Raw genomic sequence first — 10,789 nt, 5'->3', positions numbered from 1 at the left:
CCCTTTTCCTTCTTCTATGATTATAAGTTTCCTGAGGCCTCCCAGCCATGTGGAAGTGTGAGTCAATTGAACCACTTTAATTTACAAATTACCCAGTCTCAGGTAGTATCTTTATGGCAGTGAGAAGTGACTAATACATGTGTCATTATTGAGTTGTTAGTTCTTTAGGCTCTGACTGCCGTATGACTGTTTTAGCACATGGGTGTTGAATATTGACCTCACAAGTGGGGGAGAGTGCAGGAAGTCCACACTACTTCTGCTGGAAGGCCCATGTGGCCTGGCCTCTCGCCTTGTCTCTCCACTGCCTCTGTGCCCCAGCCACAGTGAGCTGCTTACATGTTTTCAAATGGGTTGTGTTCCTTTCCCTCCCAGCGCGTTTGTCCACACTGCTCCCTTTGCTTAGAATGTTTTCTCCAAGGCTCTCTAGAACCTGTTTTTGCCTGATTTACACCAGAAAACCTTAGCCCCCAGCCCAGAACCATTCTTTCTCATGGAAGCTCTTCCAGATCCTTCAGGCTGTACTGGGTTCTTCTAAATTGCTGTGATCTTGCAGTTTTCCTTTTTAGCTTATTATCTGTGATAATGTGGATGTGGGTGTCTCTGTCTTCCTTAGATTGTAAGCTCTTTGAGGGCAGGGACTGCATCTGTTTTGTTATCGATGATTGTACTGATAGTGCCTAGCAAAAGTAGGCACAAAATAAATATTTTTTTGAATGATAATAAAAAGAGTAAATTAGAATAACTCTTTTGGAGGATGAATTGGAAATATGAATAAAAAGACATAAAAGGGGGATGGTGTTGGACTGCCTGCATTTTGGCTTAGCAATTCCATTGCTAATAACTTGTCCTAAAGAAACCATCAGATGAATATACATGTAAATATATTTTAAGAAAGTGTCTTCACTGCCGGATTTTATAATAGCCTAAAGTATAATAGAAAGCCACTCTAATTTACAATAATAGGGGATTTGTTAAGTACATCATATTACATACCTAAAGTGAAATATTAAGTAGTCTTTAAATGGTTTTGTTAGAGAACATATTAACATGGAATAATGTTGATGGCATTTTTACACAGAAGATTCATAGTGGTGCCATTTTTATAAAAACAAATGTATCTGCATGATATGTACACCAGTGCCTCTGAATGATGAGTTTCTATTGGCTTATTTATATTTTCTGATTTTTTCACAATAACTCTTTATTGTGTAATGAAGGTTTTAAAAACTCCACCAAGAATATAATTCAATGCAAGTTTGAGTTCTGCTCTTTTAAAAAAGTGATAATGTTCAGAAGGGAGGAAAGTAACAGGTAGTGTTTTTCAAAGAACTCTGGGGGTGAAGATGGGAGTTCAACAGTGCCATGAGTTAGAAATCAAATTTGCATTGCCAGGAATAAAATTGCATGTAAAGGGAATTTTCAGAGACAAAATGGAAGATAATGGCATCAAGGATAAATAAAACAATGCCTTTATTTTTTAGTCCTGGTATTCACTGATAGCAAACAACAGCCGCAACTTGTGTGCTTGCTGCTCATGATATCTGGAAGGCCTCAACTCCAGCCTCATATCCTTTGCCCTCTTCCATTTGAGTGTTCCTGAGTGCCCCAGTGGGGATTTGGTTGTAGGCCTTCAGTGGTGATTTGCTGCCAAAAGGTTCATGGAAGAAAGCTTTGAGTTTTGGTAAGAAATACTAAAAAGCCCTGACATCATGTAGGCCAGACAGCCAAACTTACCATAACTTATTAGCATTCTTTCTTTCAAGTATATTAGTGTATATGATCATGTACTCCTGTGCACATATCTTTTCTTCAGTGGATCTGTATCAGTTCCAGGTTTTGGCAGCTGCCTGCTGCAGTAATCTACTGTGTTCCCTAAACCAGAACATAGAAAGTTCTAGTTTATTTTTCAGCACTTAGATTTTTAAAATGCCCTCGTAGATTTGGCAGATTTATTGTGTGATGAAAATCAGTGGACCTACAGGGCATTTCATTTCAGATTATCATGTACTTATAGGCATTTGTCATTTTGTCTTTTTGAAGAGGATCACCCTTGGTGATCCTGGGGCACTCAGGAACACTCAAATGGAAGAGGACAAAGGATATGAGGCTGGAGTTGAGGCCTTCCAGATATCATGAGCAGCAAACACACAAGTTGGAGCTGTTGTTTGCTACCAGTGAATACTAGGACTAAAAAATAAAGGCATTGTTTCATTTATCCTTGATGCCATTATCTTCCGTTTTGTCTCTGAAAATCACCCCTGGAGACTTGGTGCATGCCTCCCAAGTTTTACCACGTAGTAGCTTTTGTGTTTCCATTTTCTTATTAGTGAAGATCACTAGAGTTCCTTCTGTAGTACTCTCATTCTTAATTTATGAAACATAAGGGTATGGCTAATATATGTTAGATGTGTATTGGTGGATGCCTAAAACGTCTACAGATGTATCTCTCCATACCTTGTGTAGTTGATGGGTTGGGCAAGCTGGACCCTCTAGGATTGCATTCACATTACTGTGGTAAGTAAATGAAGCACCCTAGAGGGGCAACAGAATGCCCTCTGGAATTTCTAAGAGTCAATGAGTTATCCCAAACAGCTGAAAGTATGGGCTAAGTTCTTGCAGGTCTTGCTCCCTTCCCCCAATATGGAGGCTTGTTTAGTTTTCCAAGGAAAATCTGATTATTGTAGGGGTTCTATGTCTTACCATGTTTAGATAGTTTTTTTTGTTTTTTTTTTTTGAGACGGAGTCTCGCTCTGTCGCCCAGGCTGGGGTGCAGTGGCCAGATCTCAGCTCACTGCAAGCTCCACCTCCCGGATTTACGCCATTCTCCTGCCTCAGCCTCCCGAGTAGCTGGGACTATAGGCGCCCGCCACCTCGCCTGGCTAGTTTTTTGTATTTTTTAGTAGAGACAGGGTTTCACTGTTGTTAGCCGGGATGGTCTGGATTTCCTGACCTCGTGATCCACCCGTCTCGGGGTCCCAAAGTGCTGGGATTACAGGCTTGAGCCACCGCGCCCGGCCGTTTAGATAGTTTTTAACCTTTGGAAGCCAACCCTGTCTGCCCTGGGGAAGAGGTAAAAAATTTCAGGACAAAAGGGAACCCCGCTACCTCCAGCCCAGTAGAGCCCAGATTTCACAGGGTAAAGTGAACAAGAGATGGACAGTGGATAGAATGGTTGGGAGGAAGATGAGAGAGAGGCTGTGCTGGAGCTGGAAGCAACAGGGCTCAAGAACTGGGAAGAGAAAAGTGGCTGGAAGTAGTAGGAAAGTGGGCCTGGCAGCAGGTCATCCCAGGATTTTAGAGTCATGCCCATGAGGTTGAGTGAGTGTTAGAGGGAAGGTAAGAGTCCTCTTCCGGCTCTGGCAGGGTCCATGGAGGTAGAGGCCAGGCTTAGTGGACGGGAGGGTGCAGGGAATGGGCCTGAAGGCAGTCATATTATCTCTTAAAATGTTTTCCATGAGTTCCATTTTTTTTTTTTAGAATTCTGTGAATTTTAATAGAGATTTGTGCTGTGATACCACAATTAGGATGCAGAACAAATAGTTCCTTAACGTTTCAAAGGAAAAATATTAAAATTGCCTTTTAAGATAACGTGTATGTGTTCTCTTCATGTGGAAATATTTGAGTTACCTTAGGAAGTTCTAGTTTATCTTTCAGCACTTAGGTTTTTAAAATGCTTTTCGAGTCTAATGGCTAAGTACATACATTTTTATGATCATGCTACTTAATGTTTCGTAGACAATTTTTCACCTTTTGACATTTCTGAAATTGGGATGTGTCTTATCTTTATTAGCATCTCATGATTCAAAGGAGTACAGTAGTGGGGAAGACCAAGCATGATGCTTGTGGCGATGCCATGTTGCTTGCTGAGTAAGACGTGCATGGGCTTCTGGGTCTTCGTTTCTGGTATCATTGACTCCAAGGCTGTTTGCTAGACCTGGCAACTCAGAGATGTGGAAAGCATGGACCACCTTGCTCAAGGGTCTCATGAATGAGTGGGGAAATGGACAGAAGATCAGTGATTCAGTGACTCTCATACAGTGTGATGAGGGCTGTCAGAGCAATGACAAGACTTAATGAGGTTCAGAGAACCTAAGACACCTGCATGATTTGAAGAGGAAGTGGTCTTTGAGCTGTATTGTAAAGGGTGAGTAGGATAGTTCATCTAAAGGACAGAAGGAGCAGGAGGGGAGGGAAGAGGAGAAGACGTCCCAGAGCTAATCTTGAGAGAGGCTGCTGGTTAATGGAAATGAAGTGAAAGTGGCATGTCGGGGAGTTCAGCTGTGCAAGGCAGATCACTGAAGTCTGTCTCTTCATGTTCAGGATTGTGATCGTAATCTTTTGAGCTTCTGGAACATATTTATGCTGGTGATTCTCAAGATAGGATTTGAATTTTAGAAAGATGACCCTTTAAGCAGTAGGAAGGGAATGGATTGGGGGTTAAGGGGAACAAGTTTGGAGGCAGGAGAATGGTTAATAGGTTGGAGCATTGAAGCTGGAGACATGATGGACCTTGAAGTAAGGCAGCGGCAGTGAAGATGGAAAGGAGGGACCAGTGCTCATGATGCTTGGGAGGTTGAACTGACAAGTGGTCATTTGTTGGATGTGAGGTGGGGGAGAGGCCAGAGTTAAGGACAACACCCAGATTCCTGCCTAGGGTGGACAGTGGTACCATTCGGCCATCAAGACCACAGGCGAGAAGGTGCAGGGTTGGGAGGAAAATGAGTTTAGTTTTGGCATTGCGGAGCTTGTGGTGCCCGAGATTTGTATGAACAGGAACATGGGTTCAATATGTGAGAGAAGATTGCTCTGAGGAGTGATTTGGGAGCCATCGGGGAGTCAATGAGATTGCCCAGAAAGAATGTGGGATGAGGTGATAAGAGGGTTCCAAGGACAGCCCTGGGTCACATCCACTCACTGGGTGGGAGCAGGGAGAGATGCAGTCTATGGAAGCTAAAGAGGGTTTAAGAGGGAGTGAGTGGGCTGGGCACAGTGGCTCATGCCCGTAATCCCAGCTCTTTGGGAGACCGAGGTGAGTGGATCATCTGAGGTCAGGAGTTCAAGACTAGCCTGGCCAATATGGTGAAACCCCGTCTCTACTAAGAATACAAAAATCAGCTGGGCGTGGTGGCGAGTGCCTGTCATCCCAGCTACTTGGGAGACTGAGGCAGGAGAATTGCTTGAACCCAGGAGGCGGAGGTCGCAGTGAGCCAAGATGCCAAGATTGTGCCATTACACTCCATGCTGGGTGACAATAGTGAAACTCCGTCTCAAAAAAAAAAAAAAAAAAAAAAAAAGGGAGTGAGTGACAGTGTCAAATGCCAAGAAAGGTAGAGAGGATAGGGGCTGACAGTGTTCATTTAACTTGTAACTGGCAAGTCATTAGTTTGTTTTTGAGAGGAATTTCAGTGGACTGGGGTGGTGGGGTAGGCAGCAGCCAGGGTGTGATGATTTGGAGTGTGAATTCAAGGTAGAAATTACAGTAAAAATTGTAGCCTGCCCTTGCAAGAAACTAGGCTATAAAAGAAGAGAGTGTAAGATCTTCAGAGGCAGCTTCTTTGATTGTCGGGTTAATGCTTTATAAAGGCCTCTTTATTAATGTGTTTTTTACTTGCAGAGTGGAACATTCTCAGACTCTGCGATTCTTTAATTTTCTTGAAGTGGCACTGTTTACTTTTTGTTCATGATTTAACCACTATAAAAATGCCCAGCTACAGCTTGCTGCAAGAACATGCGTTTGGCTTCTTATCATGGAATTCTTTTTGAGGCCATTACCTTTGAAGTTGTTTGATACATTAAAAAAAGTCCTCAACAAAACAAAACGTTGGAAAGTACAAATACTAAAGAGATTTCACTTGTTTATAGGAAAGTAAAATAATGAGAATACATAACTTTATCAGCTCAGGTTATGCTTAATTGCAAGCAGTGAAAAGCTGTCCCCTTTTTATTGCCTTTGAAATATGGGATAAAAAGAAGAAGTGAGAATGCTTGCAGGTTGTGTGTCCTGGAACTGCTTTGAATTGAAGTTGGTGGGTGTTGGAACAAATAAATACCAAACAACTTGTGATTTAGTTTTATAGGCACACATTCATAAATTGGATTTTTCAGTAATTCCAGAAAAGCACACACAGGAGAAGCATTTGCTATGTATTCATTTATTCCACAATGATTTAGTGAGCACCCATATGCTCAAGCCTCTGCTAGATCTGGGGGTGAGGGAGATAAGAGGATTTAAATAATGCTTCTCATACTTTGCAGAAGGGGTGATGTGCTAAGAGGGGTGTGGAGGATGGTCAGAGAAGGGAAGGCCTTCTGTTGAGTGATCACAGGAGGCTTCTTGGAAGAGGTGGCATTTGAGCTGTTTGCTGAGAGACAGACAACTGACAACTGTTCATTCTCTTTGACTAGTTTGTTTCATGTTAACACCCTTGACTTCTCTGTGTCTTGACACTGTTTACTTATGTGATTTTCTGATGCTCTGTTATCCGAGAGCAACTCCTATCCTCTGCTCTGTCAGCACTTTCTGTGATTCCTGTGTATCCTAGGTCTTCTGTTCTTTTTCTTCACTTCTTTCTCAGAGATACCCTTTTCTGATTCAGCTCTGAATATTTGCATACCCAGTTGGCCCCAAACCCAGAGCTTGAGATTCAGTTGTCTCTCAACCTCCACCCTGCATTTTCAACTTGAGGTCTCACTAGCAGCTCACAGTAGCCTGTCTGAATCTGAGCTCTCCCTAACAGTACACAGTCCCCTCCCTCCCTTTCTCCCTTGTCTACCTTGTCCAACTAGGTGCTAGTTGATCATTCTTCTGATTCCTGTGGCTCAGAGTCTCAGAGTCGTTTTTGTTATGTCTCCCTACCAGTTGTGTTTAAGTAATCATTTTATTTCTGTTTTTTCCAATATGTTTAAAAATTTTAGTTCTCCTTATGCCACCTTAGTCCTGTCTGTTATCTGCATTCTTGGATCCCTGCAGTGGTCGTCTAAATATCTATCATCTTTCCTTTCATGATTGACATCACCAGTGCTCACTGCCTGCCACACTTGCAATGTTGCTGGGATACCATGTTCTATGGGTTGACAAATGGAGTTGTGAGGGAGATAAAACAGACCTGAAATGATAAAGGAGTCCATATCAACTTCAAGGGAATAAGCCCCGTGGGAGAGTCAGCAGTGCAGAGATCTGAGGCAATTGAAGGATGCTGAGTCCATGGCCTGTGGAAGTTGGGAACGTAGGCATTTGGAGAAGGCTTTGTCAGGGATTGTAGAGATGTAGATGGCAGGCCCGTGGCAAAATGTGGGAGAGGTTGGAAGCCACAGGGTGTGGTGGGAAAGCCATGAATTGAGTTCAGCTGGGACTAGACTGTGACAGGGCTAGCATGTCAGTGTGAGGGAGCTGGGCTTTATTCTGTAGAAGTGAAGAGATGGGGGAGAGTGGACAGTTGGGGAGGGTGGGATGTATGGAACTGAAAGAAAATCTGGAGATGCCGTGAAGGGAAAGGAGATGCTGTGAAGGGAAGGGAGGCCAGTGTGGAGACTTTGCAGGAGTCTAAACTGTGATGTTTTCTTTAATTCGTTCAAAACATGGGGGCTGCCAGATTAAGTTTCTAAATCATGACTTCGATCATACTACACTTCTGCTGAAATGCCGTTGGTGATTCCTCCTGGCATGAGAAGTGGTTCTTTCACTGGCATTAGGGGGCTTCATCATCACATGTCAGCCTGCTCTTCCAGCATTGTCTCCAACTCCTTGCCTTCAGGAACCAACCAGTGACTTTCACACAATTAAATTTGCTCACAGTGATCTCTCTCTCCATTTTTTCCACTGCTTGGGACATTCTCCTGGTTGAAATTTCTCCCAGCCTTCAGTGTACTCTTAGGCTCTTCATGGCCCTCTCAGCCTGAGTGTTCACAGTCCCCTTTTAAACTCCTCTAATGCTTACTGCCTGTATTACTCATTTTGATAATCAACAACTGACATAATTCCTTCTGTAGCTGCTTAAGCTGTTAATTAGTAGCCATATTGTTGTTTGTATGTTTTTATATTTTGCTTCTCCAACAGTCTGTACCTTCCTTAAGGGTTGGGATTGTGTTTGGCACTTTTGTCCCTTACTATAGCCATCATATTTTCATCCAATATGAAAATAGCCCCAGTCACTGTATTTTGAACATCATAGTATTTGCTGACCTTTGGTTTTGTTTTAACCTGTCCAAACAATCAGGAAGATTATAGAAGATTCTAAGGTCCCAGGGGGATAACAGATTTGAGGATCCCAGCTTTCCCCAGGATGGAGGGCATTGAATGGGTAAATTCAGAAAGGACTTTTGTTTTGTTTTGTTTTGTTTTTCTGGTTTTCTTATCCGCTTCTATAGGTGAGTTTTCTGTAATCACAAAGGAAGTGACGAATTTCGTCTTGCCTCAGGTTTGACAGTGGATTCCTGGTTCTCTTACAATGGGGTCCTTTTCCCGAAGGGAATAGCCTAGTTTGATCCTAGTCTCTTGAGATAATTGTCCCTGAAAACCCAGGATATGATGTCAACTAAGTTAAACTTTTTTGATCCTAACTGTCCAGAAATAAGTTAAAAATGGATGTTTATACTTTGCTGTTAAGTAGGTCAAAAAACTGCAGAAGTGATTTAGCCTTACATGGATCAGAGAAATAATTGCAAGCACATAGGTTAACAAGAACTTAAAGGCAGGAAATCTTTGGCTAGGAGTGTAATGTACTTGCCTTAAAAGACAGTGCATCCTGAGGAATCTACATGAGTTTTCTTTCCACCTCCAGGGTTGAAAGGCTGGTGGGCATAGAGATAGTGGCTTTATGACATGTGGGCTGGCTCCAAACCTTTCTTGGGGGAGCCTGGTGTACCAGTTCTCCAGTTATGTGAAACCTTATTAATTTGTAAGGATGATAATTGGGACTGTAACTCAGCAGAAACTTGCCTATGTGTTATGCAAAGAAAGGACCAGAAATTAATGATATAAGCCAGAGAGCTGAGAGAATGTTCAAAAGAGCAAACATTTTAAGCTCTCTCAGCTCCTATAGAAACATTTATTTATGTGGAAACAGCTGACCTGCTAATTAGAAAACATCCTTGCCTATTCATTAAACCAATTATCCTGAGGAATTCTGGTAAGCAACACTTAGTCCAGTCTAATTATTGTGTGTCCTTGAAGGGAAAAAACTGTACTTTTAGAATAAAATGTTATAATGTAGGCATACGCATGGTTTACTCAGACATTTCCCATAATTGGAGTGAGATAGTAATGAGGGGTTATGCTCGTTTCTTTTAAAAAGAAGTTAACCACCTTCTCTTCATAGGGAGATTTGTGAATTATTAGATAATATTTTTTTAAGTGTTTTGCCCTTGTCGCCCAGGCTGGAGTGCAGTGGCGTAGTTTGGGCTCACTGCAACCTGCACCTCCTGGGTTTGAGCAATTCTCCTGCCTCAGCCTCCCAAGTAGCTGGGATTATAGGCACCCACCACAGTGCCCAGCTAATTTTTGTATTTTTAGTAAAGATGGGAGTTCCCCATGTTGGCCAGGCTGGTCTTGAACTCCTGACCTCAGGTGATCTGCCCGCCTTGGCCTCCCAAAGCGCTGGGATTACAGGCATGAGCCATTGCTCTTGGCCTAGATAATGTTATGTGTAGACCTGAGAAATCCTTGGAAATCATTATTGTTAAAAATGAGAAGTTTTTTTTAAGGTTATCTTTTTGGATTACCTTGAGTCTTAACTAAAAAAAATCTTTTTAGGGAATAAACATCATTATGACTTAAGACATTGATGAAGGTTTTTTTTTTTTCGTAAACTCCGACATCATGTTTAAATTTAAATAAAAATGAAGTGAATCAGTTTTCTTGCAGCCGCTTTACTGTGTATCTCCCATTTTATCCTGCAGAGCTTTTCCTAACAAGAACACTGGTTAAGCAATATAGTGAAAGAACACACAAGTTCTCCTCAGTGTTCTGCAGATAACAGCAATTGTGTGAACAAGCGAGCTGGCCTAAAATGAGGAGTCGGTGCTGTCAAGGAGAACTTGGGCCGGCTCTAGGCTGGTGTTTGGATGGGGGCATACCTTTGAGTTTTAGGAGCATGTGCCTCGGAGGCCACTGCCTGACTTTGAAAACTCCATCCAACCCTATGATCTGGGCATTCTCCCACTGGGTAAGCTTGGAAAGTTACTTCACACTGTGTGTGTCAATTTCCTTCTCTGTAAATGGAGGAAACAATGGCCTCCACCACAAGGAGCTACTGTGAGGATTAAATGAGTTCCGCCATGCAAAGGTGCTCTTTCATAGTAAGGGTTTCATTTACAGGTCCATTTGCTCACTCATTCATTCAGCCCCTATCTATTGTGCCCGGCCCTGCTATGGAAGCTGGGGGATCAGCCATCAGAGGAGATCTCTGTCCTGTTGGAGCCTATACTTCAGTGGAAAGAGATCATAAATAAGTAAATGAATCAACAAGTCCAGGTAGTAATAAATGTTGCAAAGACAATATATAGGAAATAGAGTGATTGGGTTATGAGGAGAGAGGTCAACATTAGCTATGGGGGGCAGGAGTGGTCTCTGAGAAGGTGACATTTGAGCTGAGACCTGAATGACGAGAGACCAATGAGAGCTCTTAAAAATAAAAGTTTTCCTTTGTTTTGGTGGCTCTTTCCATACTCTTATTTTAAACTCACTGAACATCAATATAAAAGTGTCCTTTGCACTTTTAGGAGGTCTTGACCCCCTCTCCCACCAGCACTCATCTGTGTTCAAACAAGTTGTTGCTAGTGGTGTTAGGGC

Source organism: Rhinopithecus roxellana, chromosome 1 (assembly GCF_007565055.1).
Source record: "Rhinopithecus roxellana isolate Shanxi Qingling chromosome 1, ASM756505v1, whole genome shotgun sequence".
Taxonomy (NCBI): Eukaryota; Metazoa; Chordata; class Mammalia; order Primates; family Cercopithecidae; genus Rhinopithecus; species Rhinopithecus roxellana.
Note: the sequence above shows the minus strand (reverse complement) of the source record.